Genomic DNA, 19,089 nt, shown 5'->3' with positions numbered 1-19,089 from the left:
TTAAATTTTTTTTAAGTTTAAGTTTCTTTCTTCATTTGCTACAGTGCATGATGCTAAAATAGAAAGTACATTGGTAATTCTATCCTTAGCTTTTCTTTCAGATTCTTTTCAGGTGCCATGCAAAGCCTTCTTTAATTCTCTCCATCCCACTCATCCATTTTTCAGTATTCCCTCCCTCCTCAAATGATTTTTCTATTATACTTATCTCTCTCTGTGTTGTATTCCCTAAAATAGTATGAAAACATCTTTCAAATTTGTCTTTATACTTCCAGTCCCTTAGGCACAATAGAAACATACTAAATGTTTGTTGAATTGAATTACATTGCATTGCAATGACAAGACTATGAGTTTAAGCTAAGGCATCTCAGTAGTCTTAGCAGATAGGGCAGATAAATTTGAAGTCAGGAAAGTGTGACAGTTAAAATCCAGCCTCAGATACTCACCAGCTGTGTGACACTCTGTCTTGTCTCACTTTCCTCAAGTGTAAAGTTGTGATGATAATAACAATAGCACCTTCCCCCCAGGGTTATTATGAGGATCAGAGGAGATAATTAATATTTGTTCATTAATGTGCCTTCAAAAATGTCTTTCATTTATACTTTCATTGGAGTAGGGTTTTTGTATGTGTTTTTTTTTTTTTTTAAGACCATATCCTTAAAAAGCATTTAGGGAATTTTCTTGACCCTTGAACTTAGCATAATGCCTGACAATGGTAGGTACTAATCCCAGTACCTTGGCTTGGCCAGGCAGTTATTTCATGAGTAGAGGAAAGCCAGGCCTCTTGGAGATTATTTGCCTATCTTCTCAAACTTTTATTAGTTCAGTCATTCAACATAGACTTATTGAGCATTATCTATTTACTCAATGCTACTGGATATGAAAAGGAATATAAACACAGAGAGACAGGCATAGTCCTTGAGCAATTTATCATAATTTTAAAATATAACCGTGGATCAGCTGCTGCAGCTTTGGAAGGATCCTATGGAAGGTTACATAGCTAGCATTTATTAGAATGCTTTAAGGACAAAACTTTTTGTAAATATCTTTCCATTATTTCTTTACAATCCTGGGAGGTTAGTGCTATTATTGTCATCACCATTTTACAGGTGGAAAAGCTGAGGGAGACAAAAGTTCAATGATTTGCCTAGAATCATACAGCTAATTATAAGGGTCCAAGAATGGATATTGTCTTCTTGACTCTGACTTCTTGGGAACATTGTACTGAAAGATAATCTAACTTTTATTTATTTATTGCCGAGGCAATTGGGGTTAAGTGCTCAGGGTCTCGCAGCTAGAAAGTATTAAGTGTCTGAGATCAGATTTGAATTCAAGTCCTCCTGACTTCAGAGCTCATGCTCCATCCACTGTGCCACCTAACTGCCCCTATTTAGTTTTTATTTTAATATTATTATTTGAGGGATGAGAAATGTCTAATAAATGTTTGGTTAATTTCTTTATATTTATAAATCATAAAAATTATACTATAATTGTAGATGTCAAAGATAGGGCTTATTTGTTGTTTGTACTGCTTCTCATTGGGTCTCTTATGATAATCAAATGAGGCAGTGTATGTAAAGTACTTATTGCTTGCATTAGCAGCCTACATATGATTAAAATACTTGTAGACAAATAATTTTGCATATAAATTGATAGTTTTCTTATTCTTTTCATTACACATTGAAGCTATTTCCCATTTTCTATCCAATAGTGGCCTCTGATAGGAAGAACAAATGCTTTAAAATTCTAATTACACTTTGGAGGAAAAAAAAAATTACCTAATTTAAGATAGATTTGCAAGTTTAAATCAGTCCCCTGTGAAAGATTTCAGCTAGCTGAAAAATATAGCTTTAAAACTTGATCAAAGTGTAATATGTAGCATAAATTGGCTTTTTTAGATGCTTCTCTTCTGTAATTATTAAGGATAAAATGGGACTTGATAGTAGTTAAGTTAAAAAAAATAACATGAGCCTTATGTGTATTATTTATGCAATCATTCCAAAAAAATTCATATCTTTGGATTAGTATTTTCCATGAATTTCTCCGAGATTCAGAGCCTCTCACCTTACACTTGTGGTATTGCAATACCATATTGGTTAGTCTTTCTTCCTCAAATCTCTCCCTACTCAAGTCATCTTGCACATTGCTGTCAAATTGATCTTCCTAAAGCACAGGTCTGATTATATCATAGCCCAGCCCTTCTCCAACTCAGCAAACTCCAGTTGCCTCCAGGATCAAATAACAAAATTTTTTATTTGGTGTTCAAAGCCCTTCATAACCTGGCCTTCCTCTCTATCTTTCCAATCTTCTCATACCTTAGATCCACCATACATTCTATGATTTAAAACTGCCTGTTTAAGACATATTTCATCTTTTAGCTCTGGATATTTTCTTTGGTTGTCCCCTCCCTTCTCCCCTATCAAGAATGCTCTTTCTCTCCATCACCATCTCCTGACTTCCCATAAACCCAACTAAAATTCCATTTTCTAGAGCAGGGTTTCTTAAACTTTTTTCTACTCACGACATTTTTTATCTGAGTTTTTATGTGATCCTGGGTATATTGGTATATAAAATAAGTATAGAAATCAAACATTTAGTGATAATAGATTGTAATTTCGCAACTCCCACATGCAACCCCATAGGACATTGCAAACCACAATTTAAGAAGATGGGTTCTGCATTCCTAATTCTTTTTAATTCTAGTGCCTTCCCTCTAATGCCTTGATTATTACCAATTTATCTTGTATATAGCTGTTTGTATATAGTTATTTACATGTTGCTTCCCCTCTTACGTTGTAAGTTCCTTGAGGGCAGAGAATGCCTTTGACTTTTTTTTTTTGTAGCCCTAGAAGCTAGCACAGTGCTTAATAAATAAACTCAATAAATGTTTATAGACCAACTGGAGATCTAACTAACAAAAGCTGAAGAGATTCAGGCTTTGAAATCAGTGTGTGAACAGTCCATCACTATCTTTTTCTGATGTTTAAAAAATCTGTCATTAAGAAAGATTTCTAATGGTCTGGGTTTCCAATTTCTTAATTATGGAGTATTTAAGAAAGTACTGCTTTCAATAAGTCCTGAAAAAAAGTACCAAAGTAAATAATTCAGTTCAGTACTTTCTTAAACTATCTCTTCCTTCCAGAAGTACATAACTCCACATTATTGATTTTTTTCTTTCTTCTCAGTCTCATTTTCTTGGAAGATTGTAAAGATAATGTTTCTTCCACCATGATGTACAAGAAGTAAAGTGATTGAGGGTGAGATGTTGCTGGACTGGAGTTCGTGTGGAAAAAGCCCCCGAATGTTTTAGCATGAATCAGAAACTCAATGTGAGTTAGTAGTTACATTGTGATAGGAAGATAGAAGTATGGTTTAACAGATAGAAGACTGGTCTTGAGTCAAGAAAATATGAGTTCAAATCTTGTTTCTGATGCATGTGTACAATTTGACCATGATTAATGCTTCTACACTTCAGTGGTTCCAGGAACTTTTATAAGACCATAAATTATGATTTACCAGTCTGTATTTGAAACTTCCCTACATTGATTAAAACCACTTTTTATTTGCCTATCTATTTAGCTAGCTAGTTACAAAAGAAATATTACCCCTTACATTTTCTACCTGTATCAGATCACAATACAAATATTATGTTTATTTATAAGGACCACATTTTAGAGAACACATTGATGTTCTCTAATTGAAAGTTCTCCAGGACAATGAGACTCAATTGCAGTTATATATAAAGGATCAATGGAAGAAACTGTCAGCTTTTCTAGGATTAGAAAAATCTTAAGGAAAATATAATAATGACCTTCAAATATTCACAGTTAATTGTTGTCCTTTGTTCTCGAAGAGAACCAAAATGATATCACTATGTTAGAGTCGAATTAAAGTTATGTCTTATTGTGGCTGATCAGACCAATATAAGTTCAGAATACTCTGCCACAGGTCAGATACAATTAATCCCTATGGACATTTGTAATGACTTCTTTAACTTTGCACAGTTGGCATTTCTTCTGAGCTAAGTCAATTCTGTTTTGTTATAGAGCACCTTCTCTGATGAGTGTATGCAATTCTGAGCCACTGTCTACCATGTTATATGATCAATTCTAAACTTCTTAAGGGAGACCTTGAGGATGTCCTATATTGCTTTTTCTGACCACATTGTGAGCACTTGCCATGTGTGAGTTCTCCATAAAATAATCTTTTTAGCAAACTTACATGTGGCATTTGAACAATGTAACAGCTGTTGGACTCTCTGCAGTAGAGTTTGGAATGCTTGGCAGTTTAATTTGAAAAAGGACCTTAGTGTTTGGTATCTTGTCCTGTCAGGTGATCTTCAGAAACTTCCTAAGACAATTCAAATGCGTGTTATTTCAGCTTGACAGGAGACCAAAATGGGAGCAATGGAAATTATAGATGGGCAGATTTAAACTTGATATGAGGACAGACTTCCTAACAAGTAAAGCACATCCAAAGTAAAGCTGCCTCAGGAATGAGTCAATTTCTCATCACTGTAGGCTTTTACATAAGGCAAATGACCAATTATCAGGATGTTAGATATGCTAGAGCATGTTTTTTTTTTTTTTTTCCCAGTTTCTTGAGAAGTGAGTTAAGTTTTTGATGTGAGCACACATACCTCAGGAATCAGCTGAGGTTGTAAAATAGGGCTTGATTTATAGTTTTGTTAATTGTTTAGAATTAAGACTGTAGGAAAAATATTAACACAGACTAAACTTAAAAATGTCTGTCTGTACAGGTTTGATTATTGTTGTTGTTGTTGTTGTTTTTTCTCAGAAAGCTGATTGCCATAAAGCATGCTGGAATATTTAACAAAGGGAATTCTTATTTAAGTACAAGTTGGACTTCTGAGAGTCCTTACAATTCAGATAGGCTCTGATTTCTTATAGATTATAGATTGGTTCCTTGTTACTTAATTTATTTGAAAATGATGGGGGGTTTTTCAGTCTTTTGATAGATAACTTTTTTCTTCTGTTTAGTCACAATTTTTTCAAAGTTTGCCATAGAGATTTAGCTTTGTGAGTGAAATAAAATGCTTTGTTTTGTTTTTTAGGTTAAACATTGAAGGAAAAAAGTAGAATGTGTATTTAAATCTATAGGGAATGTTTTGCAAATGGAACTAATTTGTAAAGAAAATAAGATTAAAAATCCAGTTTTAAAAAACTAAAATTTCATTAGACTACACTCATAAAAGCTATACTACCAATTTGAAGAAAAGCTTTCAATCTATTCTGGCTAAAATGTTGATTCTTTCACCTGTTGGAGATTAGTATTATTATAATTGCTCTCTTCCTTGGAGGGCAATGTCTATGATGCCTTGGGGTGAGTTTATTTCAGTGTTAAGGTGAAAATAACCTATTTTTATAACTATACACAATCACTGATAGTGCAGGGTTTGTAAGATCATGGGCAAAGATTTCAAGGAGAGAGTATTATCTTTCAGAGACAGGAGGTGGCTTTTGATCCAGGACTTAAGTTTTGTAATTTGGCAGTTACTTAAAGAACTATGTTTCCATTTTGCAGAGAAGCACTTCACAAGGGCTATAGTTGGCAAAGGCATCACAGTTGGGAAATCCTCAGGAATGTCTTACAGAATTTCTCCACTAATTATAGAGTATTTAAGGGAGCATTAAAAAGTTTCAGTAGATTGAAGAGGCTCTTCTTGACTGCTTCATTCCCCAGCCCCATTTTTCCTCTGGTATTCCCATCTTTTTCTATTTCTAAATACCTTCCCTAACATTTTCTGCCTATCTGAATCCATACTTTTCTCCAAGGTTCAGTTCTTTGATAAAGCTTTCCTGACTAATTTATATTTCTTCTTTCACTATTTGGTATCTTTGGCACTTGTATCCTACCCACAACTTAGAACTCATAGATATCAGTGACCATTTTGTATTTTTGTTTGAGTTCATCAATATGGGGGAACATCAATTGTGAAAACTGGTCATCTGGTTTTAGTCAATGAAAATGACACTAAAGAAGATATATTGCCATCTACTTTGCTGATGTACCCTAAGTATCACTGGACTTTTCTATCTACCAACTGTTGCTGCTTTCATTCATGTATTATGATATCCACTCCTTGAAAGGAGAGATTATCTAGTGTTTTTCATTTGTATTCCCAATGTCTAAGAACTTGGAATATAAGTGCCCAATAATTGCTTTTTTATTCATTCATTTAGTGCAGATTGGCAATTTGTTTATAATACATATAACCATGGAAAATTATCTGGAGTTCTGAAAGGTTAAGTGCATGGCTCATGGTCACAAAGTTCATCTGTCCAGAAGTGAAATTTAAACTCAGATTTTCTTGATTCCAAATCCAGTCTTCCATTCATTATCTTCTATGTGTCAAGTCCTCTGCTGAGTGATTGTAAGTACCTTTTAGTATATCAAGTCCACATATGTTTTTCCTCACTTTACTGTTTCCATGTGCCAAGAAGTAGTTGCCCATGTCAATATTTGAATTTAATTAGTTGCACTGAATTAAGTAGAAATATCCCAGGACCTTAGAATCTAGATAATCGGGTAACAGAAATCTAAAACTGATGAGTTAGTTTTTCCTTTGGATACTAAAGATAGCTTAATCAAGAATAAATGAAATAGCAACAGATCAGCTCACTTGAAAGATTAGAAACACAAATACCCATGATTTAAAACATTTTTTTTCAGAAATTCAGCGCTCAAAGTTCATAATATAGTGCTTATCAGTAGACACAGCCCTTTTCTACAAGAAAAGGTGGTAGATCTGGTCTATAGAGAAAAAGCATGTTTAAGATGATCAGCAGCCCAACTGTTGTGGAAGATTATAATAATCTTAATCTAGTTGTATCATAATTTGATGACCTGTGATTGTGCTTTATGGTCAATATAATTTGGAAAAGTGTCTTGTATAAGAGATTTATTACTTGCTGTCATTTCTACTCACATATTGTGCATCTTCATAAAATATTTATTACACATCTTCTAGGGAGTATTGACATAAAAGCATTGAATTTGTGTTCATGACTGAGATGAGAATGGCAAGATAGTTTCATTCAGATAATAGACTTATTAAGAAATATTGTATAGCCATGATTTCATTGATGTTGTTGCTTCTCTACTAGTTGCAGCCCATCCACACCTTTTAAACTTATATTCTCTTTGTCCTTGGTTTCTAGTTAATTATTGATTATCTATTTAATAAAGTTCAATCTTTTTTTGCTTCTTGCAACATTTCATGCATATCCATGGAGCACTCGGCTTGTTTGCTGATTATTTCTGCTTCTTGCTACAAGATCAGCTCACTTCCTTGAAATACCCCTTGCCATTTGCAAGCTATTTTTAAAGTTGATGCCTTTCATTTTTAATTATTCAGTAGTTTCAGTCGTGTCCAATTCTTCATGACCCTATTTGCCATTCTTGGCAAAGATACCAGAGTGGTTTGCCTTTGCCTTCTCCAGTTCATTTTTACAGATAAGGAAACTGAGGTAAACAGTGTTAATTGCCTTGCCCAGAATCACACAGCTAGTAAGTATCTGTGTACTGTCTGTCCTCACATTTGTTTCCATTGCTACTAAGTGTCTGTGTTCAAAGGACCTAGATTCAAATGTTGCCTTTGATCCTGAATATTTGTAACTTTGTATAAGTTGTTTAGCACTCTTGGGACTCAGACTTCTCATATATAAAATAAGCACATATATAATGTACATAGAATTTTTTTTCACTGAATCTTTACAGGAAGGTAGGAATTATTATTCCTATTTTTCTCTTAAGAAAACTGAGGCAAATTACCTGATTATCTGACTGGCCATAGGTCCATATAGTCTATCCTGATTATAAATTTAGCACTTCATCCACTGTGCCACCCTGTAGCCACTAAAATGTAAACAACTAGATATTCTGTCTAGATAATCTGACAAAACATTCATTGAGCCATCTCTAGATTTATAATTCTATGATTTCTACACTCAAAAAACCTTTGTAAAAAAGTAAAGAAAAACAGTTTAATAAAACCAGCATATTTACTGGTAAATTATACAATATCCCATGCCTATAACCTTTCACATCTTCAATAAAGTGATGTGCATTTTATTAACACTTTCTTTAGCCAACTTTAGCCAATTGTGTTTTAGTGCCTTCTGCAATTATGCTATTGTCTTTTGTTTTTGTTGCTTTCCTGGTTTTGACATCTTTACTCCACATCATCAAATCATATAAGTCTTCTTATGTTTCTTCAAATTTTTCATATTTGTTATTTCTTACAAGACAGTAACAATTCATTGTATTCATGTACTATATTCTGTATAGACTTTTCCAAACAATTATTGACTGGGTTTTCCAAGTCCTTGATATCATAAAAAATGTTACAATGAAATTTTGTCATATGAGAAATCTTTAAGTCTTTGGTCTCTTTAATCCAACAGTGTTTCTACTGGGCTTATATCCCAAAGAGGAGATCATCTTCTTCTTCTTCTTCTTCTTCTTTTTTTTTTTTTGCATATATATTTGCCTCCATTCTTTTTTTTTTCCCCTGAGGCAATTGGTATTAAGTGACTTGCCCAGGGTCACACAGTTAGGAAGTGTTACATATCTGAGATCAATTTTTTTTATAACTTTTTATTGATAGAACCCATGCCAGGGTAATTTTTTACAGCATTATCCCTTGCATTCACTTCTGTTCTGATTTTTCCCCTCCTTCCCTCCACCCCCTCCCCCAGATGGCAAGCAGTCCTTTACAGAATAGGTTACAGTATATCCTAGATACAATATATGTGTGCAGAACCGAACAGTTTTCTGTGTTGTTGCACAGGGAGAATTGAATTCAGAAGATATAAATAACCCGGGAAGAAAAACAAAAATGCAAGCAGTTTATATTCATTTCCCAGTGTTCTTTCTTTGGGTGTAGCTGCTTCTGTCCATCTTTGATCAATTGAAACTGAATTAGCTCTGAGATCAAATTTGACTTAGGGCTGGTGCTCTAGCCACTGCACCACCTAGCTGGCCCTACAAAGAGCTCTTAAAGGAGAGAAAGAGACCCATATGTGCAAAAATGTTTGTGGCACCCCTTTTCATAGTGGCAAGAAATTAAAAACTGAGTGGGTGCCCATCAGTTGAAGAATGGCTGAATAAGTTATGGTATAAGAATGTTATGGAATATTAATGTTCTATAAGAAACAACTAGGAGGATGATTTTAGAAAGGCCTGGAGAGACTTACATAAACTGATGTGAAATGAAATGAGCAGAACCAGGAGATCATTGTACACAGCAATATCAATATTATATGAAGATCAATTCTGATGAAGGTGACTCTTTCCAACAATGAGATAACTGATACTCTTTCCAATGATCTTGTGATGAAGAGAGCCATTTACACCCAGAGAGAGGACTGTGGGAACTGAGTGTGGATCACATCATAGCATTTTCAGTCTTTTTGATTTTCACTTGCATTTTGTTTTCTTACTCATTTTCTTTCCTTTTTGATCTGATTTTTCTGGTGCAAAAAGAGAATTGTATAAATATGTTTATACTTATTGGATTTAACATATTTTAACATGTATAACATTTTTTAAAAAGTTTTTGATCTGAATTATGTGCCTGAGTCAGACGTAGACCTAGAGTGCAGGGCTTAGAGTCAAGATGACCTGAATTTAGATCTAGCTTCAGACATTTACTAACTCTGTATGACTTTAGACAAGTTACTTTATCTTTTAGACTCAGTTTCCTCAACTATAAAATGAGGGTGATAATAGTATATATAGGACAATCAGGTAGCTCAGTAGATAGAGTACCAGGCCAAGAATCAGGAAGACTTGTCTCTCTGAATTCAAATCTGACCTTAGCCATTTGCTAGCTGCGTGACCTTGGAAAAGTTACTCTGTTTACCTTACTACTTCATCTGTAAAAAAACTAGAAAAGGAAATGGCAAATTACTCTGGTATCTTTGCAAGGAAAGCCCCAAATGAAGCCCTGAAGAATCAAATGTGACGGAAAAATGACTGAACAGCATGAACAGTAACATATATATCTTCCAGAATTGTTGTGAAGATAAAATGAAACATATTTATAAAGTACTTCACACAGTGCCAGGTATATAATAGGTACTAGAAAAATAGATATTATGAATTATTATCATAATTAATTACTTGCTTAACAGATCCTTATCAAGAAATATTTGATACAAAGATTTTTTTCCTAATCAATAATTTTCTTCTTATATAAATTGATTTTGTTTATGCAAAATTAACTTTATGCAGTCAAAATGATCTGTTTTATCTTTTATTTCATTAATAATTATTAAAGGTCTTCAATTTTTAAAATAATATGCTCTTTTATAATTAATCTGCTAATTTGGAATTTGTCAGAATGTAGGTTGTAAAATAGTGATCTAAATCTATTTTTACCTTATTGTTTCCCAGTTTTCCCAGTGATTGTATCAAAGAGAGAATCAATTAACTTCCTCCCTCATTTGATTGTGGTCTCTCATTTGTTGACTGCTGGGTTTATTGAGCATGATTGTTTCTTATTCTTTTTCATCTAACCTATTAATTTGTATCAAATAGTTGTGATGAGTTTTATAATGTAATTTAAAGGCTAGTGGTTTTTGTCCCTCTTTATTCCTATATTTGAAAAAAAGTTTTCTTCAGATACTAGGTGTCAGTAAATATTATTATTTTGATTAGCAGTCTACAAAATAACTTCTTTGTTTCTTTGATGAAAGTTGATCATCATGGGAATTAATTTAGCTTTGATAGTCAGCAAGTCCTCAGCATTCTTAAGTACTTCTCCCTTCTTATTAGAGGACCAGAGGGCAGAACAAGAAACTCTTCTCAAACCCTTCCTTTATAGATGGTTTATAATTTTCCAACTGATTCTATTTTTCCATCAGCTGTTCTACTTGCTTTCTACTCTATCACCTTCAAATAGTCATTACTCCCAATTAGCAGCTGCCTCTTCCTCTTTTTGTCTTCCTTTTACTTGTTGGTTTCCTCCCTTAGATTGTATGTTTCTTATTTTTATCCTCAGAACTTAGTACTGTACCAGCATATAGTTGGCATTTGAGAATTGTTTATTAACTTTAAATGTTTATTATTAATCATCGTTAGATCGACTAGTACAGATCTAAATCTGTAAGTTAATTTAGGTAATATGATTCCAATTATGAGCAATGAATATTCCTTCTATCATTTAATTAATTCATTATTTCTTTAAAGGACATTTTGTAATTGTATTCATATAAATCTTGGGTATGTCTTAGTATATTAACTCCCAAATATTTTAAATATTTTGTTTGTTTGTTTTTTGTAGCTTTTTATTTACAAGTTATATGCATGGGTAATTTTACAGCATTGACAATTGCCAAACCTTTTCTTCCAATTTTTCTCCTTCTTCCCCTCATCCCCTCCCCCAGATGGCAGGTTGACCAATACATGTTAAATATATTAAAGTATAAATTAAATACAATATAAGCATACATGTCCTAATAGTTATTTTGCTGTACAAAAAGAATCAGACTTTGAAATAGTATACTATTAGCCTGTGAAGGAAATTAAAAAATGCAGGTGGACAAAACTATAGGAATTGGGAGTTCTATGTAATGGTTCATAATCATCTCCCAGAGTTCTTTCGCTGAGTATAGCTGGTTCAATTCATTACTGCTCTATTGGAACTGATTTAGTTCATTTCATTGCTGGAGATGGCCACGTCCATCAAAATTAATCATCATATGGTATTTTTGTGTAACTACTTGTAATGTAATTTCCCCCTCTGTTCTTCCGACTAAAGTTTGTTATTGACATATAGAAATCTAATGATTTTTATGGGTTTTTTTAAGATCCTCTTTTCTAAGTAAACCTTTTTGTCTACAAATAAAAGTAATTTTTATTTCTCTTTACCAGTGTTTAATCCCTTAATTTCTTTCTCTTGTCTTATTAGCTTCACTAACATTTCTAGAACTATATCTAGTAATAGTGAAAAGTCCTGGGGCCTCCTTGCTTTATCTCAACATTTATTATGAAAGTTTTTAGTACGTCCCCAGAAATAGGGAGATGATAATCCTACTTTTCTCCAATATTGTCAGACCATATATTATAGTGGGGATTTCTTTGCTATATGGATTGGCATAGATGGCAACTAAAGTCCCTTCTAACTCTCAAATTCTGCCTTTCTTTGAAGATTCATTAAGTGGGCTAGAAGGTATAGTAGCAGGGCAGATGACAAGATATGGTGGGCTAGAGGATTTAGTGGCAAGGCAGATAGTAAGGCCAGGTAGGTGCTCCTCTCTTTAACAGAAAGGATTATAGTTGGCAACTTTCTTATAATCCAAGTGGAATAAGTGACCATGTCCATCCATCAAGGCAGGGATAAATGGAGGTACTGACCCATCTGTTAGGAATAGGCAAGAGATTTAAAGGAGGGCTCCAGGCATTCTCTTAGGCTGTTCCCCATGTCTGGAACATTCTTCCTCCTCTATTCCAGCTATGGACTTCCCTGGCTTCCTTTAAGTACTTTTCCTTTTAATTATTTACTATTTATCCTGTATATAACTTGCTTTGTATATGTTTGTTTGCATGATGGTAGAGATTGTAGTTTTTTTTTGTATGCCCAGAACTTAGCACATTCCGTGGCACATAGATGGTAGAGGCTTAATAAATATTTAGTGATTGATTGATTAGTTAATTGGATTCCCACCCACAGAAGAAGGAATGGAATATAAGCATCTGGCCAGGAAAGGAAAAATAGTACTGAAAGGAAGTTTGCATGGAAAAGATATCTATTTCTCACTAAAATTTGTTAATAAAAAAGTCTTATAGATATATTTTTAGTCTAAGAAGGATGTTTCATTGAAATAGATATTTAGTGTTGGGGTAATCAACACTAGTCCAAGTTACTTAAAACATGTATTTGGTGATCTTTTGATTAAAAAGAGCCATCTACACCCAGAGAGAGGACTGTGGGAACTGAGTGTGGTTCACAGCATAGCATTTTCACTCTTTTTGTTTTTTGCTTGCACTTTATTTTCTTTCTCATTTTTTTTTCCAGTTTGATTTGACTTTTCTTGTGCAGCAAGATAATTGTATAAATATGTATGTATATGTTGGATTTAACATATTCCTACCATGTTTAACATATATTAGACTACTTGCCATCCAGGGGAGGGGATGGGGAAAGGGGGGGAGGGGGAGGGAATTAGAACACCTTGTGTTAATTTCACAAGGGTTAATATCAGAGAATTATCCATTAATATATTTTGAAAAATAAAAAGCTTAAATAAATAAAATTTGGGGGAAGAACTTATATTTGGCCAAGAGTATGTATTAAAGGTTTAAGAATTAAATCTTTTATCTACTAAAAATCATTCAGGTTAATTAACAAGAGCTTTTCACTGTCCTATTAAAATTGAGAGATGATTATGTATTCAAGAACAGATTCTTTTAAAACTTTTTTTTTCAGATGAGCAAACTGATGCCCAAGTAGTTGAGAGTTTGAACCTACTTCTCTATTGATTCTAAGACTAACATTCTTCCTACTACCTTATGCTGCCCTCCTTTGTGAAGGCCAGTACAACATAGAGTCTCCAAATGATTCTTGTCTTCCCAATATTTCTGCTAGTGGTACTTTCCTGTTCTCATCCCTGAGGTTAGTGTTATCATTCCATGACATACCATGGAGAGGCAGAATGGTTTAGAGAGCCAAGTTTTGCAGCCAGGAAGATTTGGTTCAATACTAGCTATTATTCTGGGGAAATCATTTAACATCTCAGTGTTTTAGAGAATTCTTCAAGATTCATAAATTGCAAAGAAAATGCTAACTTGAATTTGTAAATGGAATTTCTTCATCCATAAATCAATGTAAGCATGATTCCTATCCCTGCACTTAAAATGTCATATAGGTTAGGGAAGAGATTCAACTAATATATCCCTTATAGGTCTTTGAGGGTGAAGGGGCAATAGAGGAAGGATATTTATGGCATTTCAAAAAATCCAGATTCTTTTTCCACATCCAAATATTTTTCAAAATAACACAGTTCTTCCTAAGAAATTAGAAAATTACTTGTACTTAACTAAGTAAACTTTCCAGATAGCCAGCTATAGGTACAACAGGAACAATTTTTTTTTAAAAAGAAAGAAATACAGAAAGAAAAAAATTATTAAAATGAGGCATGTATATTACTCTTTCCAGTTTTTCAGGCCTATTTTTAAAAACTTGGCCGAAGAAAGAAGGCAAATTGGGCATGTCATCTTATAATGACTCCACATAGCTTTGAGGTTTCCCTATATTAAATTTCCCAGTAGAACTCCAATGTGTGCTTTCTCCCACTTTTGTTTTTTGGTCAGAGGATTTCGGCTCTCTCGCTCATCTTTCATTAGGCAATTGATGTATTTTTTTTTCTTAGCACAACCATATGTGTTAAATATTCTCTTGGTTCTAAAGTTTTATTCAGATTGTTGAATGAAGACTCTTGATCGTTCTTTTAAAAAGGCAAAAAAAAAAAAAAATCTTCTTGTCCCCATGTGTTGAGAGTGAGGTTGGCAGGCACACTGATTATAGTTCTGGTTTGTAAAGCAGTTTCTGTGATCAAATGACAAGCAGATGGTGGTGGTGATAAACTCTAAGAAATGGTTTACTCTGTTGTTCACAGAATTTCTGTGAAATGTGTAGAAAGATGCCTAAACCATTGGATTTGAAATGCTGAGGCAGGGCAAACTTCAGGTTTCCTACATATCCTAAGATTATAAAAAGAAAAAAAAAAAGCTTACATGTTTATACTGTTTGGGGCTTTACCTGATGCCTTCCTTATAACAATCCTGTAACATAGATAGAGCAAGATTTTTTGTTTTTAATCACTTAATCTGTAAACATTTATTAAGTTCTACTATGTGCCAGATACTACACTAAGTTCTAGGCATTGTACTGTCTGTCCCTATTTTATTGATAAGAAAACAAAGCCCTCAAGAGATCGGATTTTCTTTCCCAAGCTCTGTGACAAAAATACAATTGGAACCAAAATCTTCATATTCCAAGGACTCTCCCTAAAGTTCAATGTTTAAAAAGCATATTCTAAGTGTTGTTTTTCAGTCCCTGACTCATATAAGACGTTTTACTCTGGGTGGGACATGTACACAGATTAGTAAATGGAAGGTATATGCAAAATCATGCAAATAATTTCAAGAGGGAAAGTACACTAACAATTGTGAAGAATTGAGAAAAAACCCTTTCTAAGAGGTGGCATTTGAGTTGTGTTTTTGAAAATATACAAATATGAGCATTTTCATATACAAAGAAGAACAAAAGAACAAGAGATTGTGTATAAAATAAATGTGGAATTCATATGACATAGGTTTTTTATTTTTTGTTTTTTAATTTAAGTATATACTAAATCCAGTGTATGAGCTCCAAAGCTGTTCTGTTGTCTTATCTCTCTGTGAATTTCATTCTGCTCATTTTTTAAAAAGTGGTTTAATGACTTTCCTGTCTCCTCCTTTTTTCCCATTCCTTGTTCACTGAGTTTTTGTCTTTCTTCCCTTCTTCCCTCCCTCTTTCCCTTCCTCCTTCCCTTTCTCCTTCTTTTCCCTCCCTTCCTCCTTCCTTCCTCTCCCTTCTTCTCTCCCTCCCTCCTTCCTTCCTTCCTTCCTTCCTTCCTTCCTTCCTTCCTTCCTTCCTTCCTTCCTCTCCCTTCATGATCTGTGCTTCAAAAAGAAATTTCTACCCTCCTTTTCCACAGTGTTCTCCATTTTTTTTCTTCCCTTTCTTCTTCTAATACTATAAACAAAATGAAATACATAGGCCTTCTGGTTGTTTCTTTTAACTTTGTTTTGACACTTGAAGATAATAGGATTCTAAAGAAACATTTGATACTTCTTTCCCTATTAGAATATAAGCATATTCATTATCTTCATAAATCCCCTTCCAGTTTCTTGGATTTTTTTCCCCTAGGTTTCTTGCATTTGCATTTCATTATTTTTGTTCAGCTCTGATCTTTTCATAAGAAATTACTGGAAAGTGAAGGTTCACTTTTGCTTTGATGGAAATGCTCAGTCTTGCAGATTAAGTTATTCTTCATTTTCATCTTTTAACTTTTGCCTTTTAGGATATTGTATTCTAGGATGTTCTCTCTAATAGTTGCAATATGACTTGTGGTTCCTTAGTACTTAAATATATATATATATATTTTTTTAACCTGGAAGCTCTGAATTTTGACTATGACATGCTGAGGAGCTTTCATTTTGAAGTTTCTTTCAAGACATCACCACAAGACTTTTTGTTTGTTTTGTTTTGGGGGGGAGAGGCTTGGTCCCCCAGTTTTATTAGAATTGGATAGTTTTTTGTTTTGTTTTTTTTTTTAGCCTACAGTATTTAGGTCTTACACTTGGCTGACTGGTGGCGGAAGAAGAATTTTCAGAGGAAGAAGCTATGAGTCGAGAGTTCAGTGAAGATTGAGAAGGCTCTCTCAGAGGCAAGACAGATTCAACTTGATGCTGGCTCTGGAGGCTGAAGAAAGCAGAGGCAGAGGCTGAAGGACAAAACCTTTGGATTTGGAGACATTCGGAGGGAGCTCTTGGAACCAAGCAGAGAGAGAGAGGCTTCAACTAACCAGGCTACTTTGGAAGGAGAAAATAAACGTTTGTATTTTTACCAGCTGCCTGCATTTGGGGTAATTATTGATCTGAACTGATACTAAGGCTGCCTTCAAGAAAACCTCCCCCGAGAAACCTGCTTCTCTCCCAGAAAGAACTCATATATATTTTAAAGAAGAAAAAGCACACCACATAGGATAGCTAGATTCTTAGAGGCCTATCTTTCTTCTTGGTTCCAAGAGCTCCCTCCGAATGTCTCCAAATCCAAAGTTTTTGTCCTTCAGCCTCTGCCTCTGCTTTCTTCAGCTCCAGAGCCAGCACCAAGTTGAATCTTGCCTCCGAGAGAGCCTTCTCAATCTTCACTGAACTCTCGACTAGTAGCTTCTTCCTCTGAAAACTCTTCTTCTGCCACCATATTTTATTGGAGAAAAGGAAGCTTCAAATAATATTTCTCTAGTAGAATGAAATTCTGATTAAAATGATCAATTTGTTGGTTTGACAGATCTATTAATCCTTATATAAACTTCAGTGTACAAAGATAATGTTTTTTGTTTTTTTTAATTAGTATGGGGCATATATACAGAGGCTTTTTAATAAGTGTGCAGTTGCAACTTAAGTTTGAATAACAAACATTAACAACCAAGAGATAATTAAGCAAAATGCATATGCTTCATGCCAGATTTTCTCTTGAGGATACAGAACCTGAGGGGTAACAATTCTCAGAAGACTTAAAATGGAAGTTTTCCATACTACTCCAACAAATACCCAAGAACCAAGTACAGGAATCCCACAACACTTAACATTTATTCTTTCTGTCCCCAACTCAATGAATCTTTCCTACCCAACTAATAGTAAAAACTAGGCCTGTTATTCCATTAGACCCCTAGCAGCTCTTATTTTCAAGGACTTGAGGGAAATCTCAATTATTATGTTATTAATAGAAAACAAAATATCTCAAGCCAAGAGATTTAAAATCATCAAGGTCAATTCTTTAAACAGGTTTTCTGAGAGTCTAATTTTTTAAAATCATCCCTTCTTAAACTTTTCTATATTAGTTTTTTAAATAGTAGATATCTTACAGTTCTGCTTTTACTGTCATTTTATTTTGTTTCAGTATTCCTTATTGTCTCAATAATGATTTTCAGGGGATCTCATGCAAAGATTTTCTTCCTTTTGTTCTAAGCTATTTATTCTCCTTCCAGTTTTTCTCCCCTCTACCTGAATTCTTATTTTACTTAAAATGATTTAATTTTTTTTTTTTTTTTGTACTTTACTTCTTACAGGTATTCAGGTATTCTTGTCCCTCTGGACAAGTGATTTTTTTTTTCCCCTCTGAGGCTCTGGAATTAAACTCTTCTATGTTTATCTCTAAAGCATCTCTGGATCCATGTTATCTCTCGATAATGTTCATTGTTGTCTTCTGTTTATTGTTATTTCTAACCTAAGTTCCTGATGTAGGATGTTTGCCAAGGCTAGACTTGGCTAGGTTCTACCCCTTCCTGAGATTAAGTAGTTGAGTCCTGCTTGACCCTGACCTTTATTTCCTACATTTCTGATGCTGGCATTCACTATGTAAAGTGCTCAGAGCACTTACATATTATAAGTCCTCTTGGATCATTCAGGTTCACAATGCCATGGGTCTTCAAGACCCTTTGGAATTTTCAGATTAGAGTACTATGAATTTCCAGTATCCTTTGGGTTCTCAGAGTGACATGAATTTCTGACTACCCTTCAGCTTTTTTGTCTGCTCTCAGGTATGCTGCATTATAGTTTTAGGTGTTCTTGAGGGCTTCTGCTTTAAGTATATAGGCATATTTATCCATTCCTTCAGTACCTGCAGGCTGCTGGCTATTTTTAACTATAGTCTGAACAAAGGTACTTACTACATTTTTTCTTTGATTTCTTGAATGTTATTTAATCTGGTCCTCTTCTTAGTCTGTTGCTGCTGTATGTGTGTAAAAGCTGGTTCTTTCTTCAATCACTTAGGTAGCCATCTTAATCAACGTCCTGAATTTTGATTTTAAGGAAGCAGAGGATTCTAGAGGAAGAAAGGGAGGAAGAGGAAGAAGGAAAAGAAAAGGACATCATCTTGCATGAATTTCAAAATATAAATAGAAACATACATAGATATCTATAACTATTTATATACATATAGATGTGTATGCACACACACATCTGTACTTACATAGCAGGGATCAAATCTAGGGAATTTGTTTTGAACATTGTTTCTCTGCTATTCTCATTAGTATTTTCAGACTCACTTTATCCAAATGTCTATTGAAGTCAGCAATAAGAAAAGGAGAAGGTTTTCCATTATGAAGATATTTCTTTTTTTGGAGCTCATACCTCTGGCATAGGCCAAAAAAAGTCAGTGATTGTTAGCTACCTTATCATATTTTCTAAAACACACATAATTTATTGTTACCCATATCTATAAGTATTTTTGTATGATACACTTTGCTGTTCTACTTTTGTGAAATAAAAACTACTACAAATTTTACTTTTTCACTTTTA

The 19,089-nt window shown here is 34.0% G+C and overlaps 1 protein-coding gene across 3 annotated transcripts in view; it reads left to right on the top strand.

Moving 5' to 3' along the window:
• Positions 1 to 19,089, top strand: part of SRGAP1 (SLIT-ROBO Rho GTPase activating protein 1) — a 309,032-nt gene that overhangs the window by 120,612 nt on the left and 169,331 nt on the right. The window lies entirely within an intron of this gene.

Source organism: Antechinus flavipes, chromosome 5, assembly GCF_016432865.1.
Source record: "Antechinus flavipes isolate AdamAnt ecotype Samford, QLD, Australia chromosome 5, AdamAnt_v2, whole genome shotgun sequence".
Taxonomy (NCBI): Eukaryota; Metazoa; Chordata; class Mammalia; order Dasyuromorphia; family Dasyuridae; genus Antechinus; species Antechinus flavipes.
Note: the sequence above shows the minus strand (reverse complement) of the source record. Positions and strands in the feature narration are given on the sequence as shown.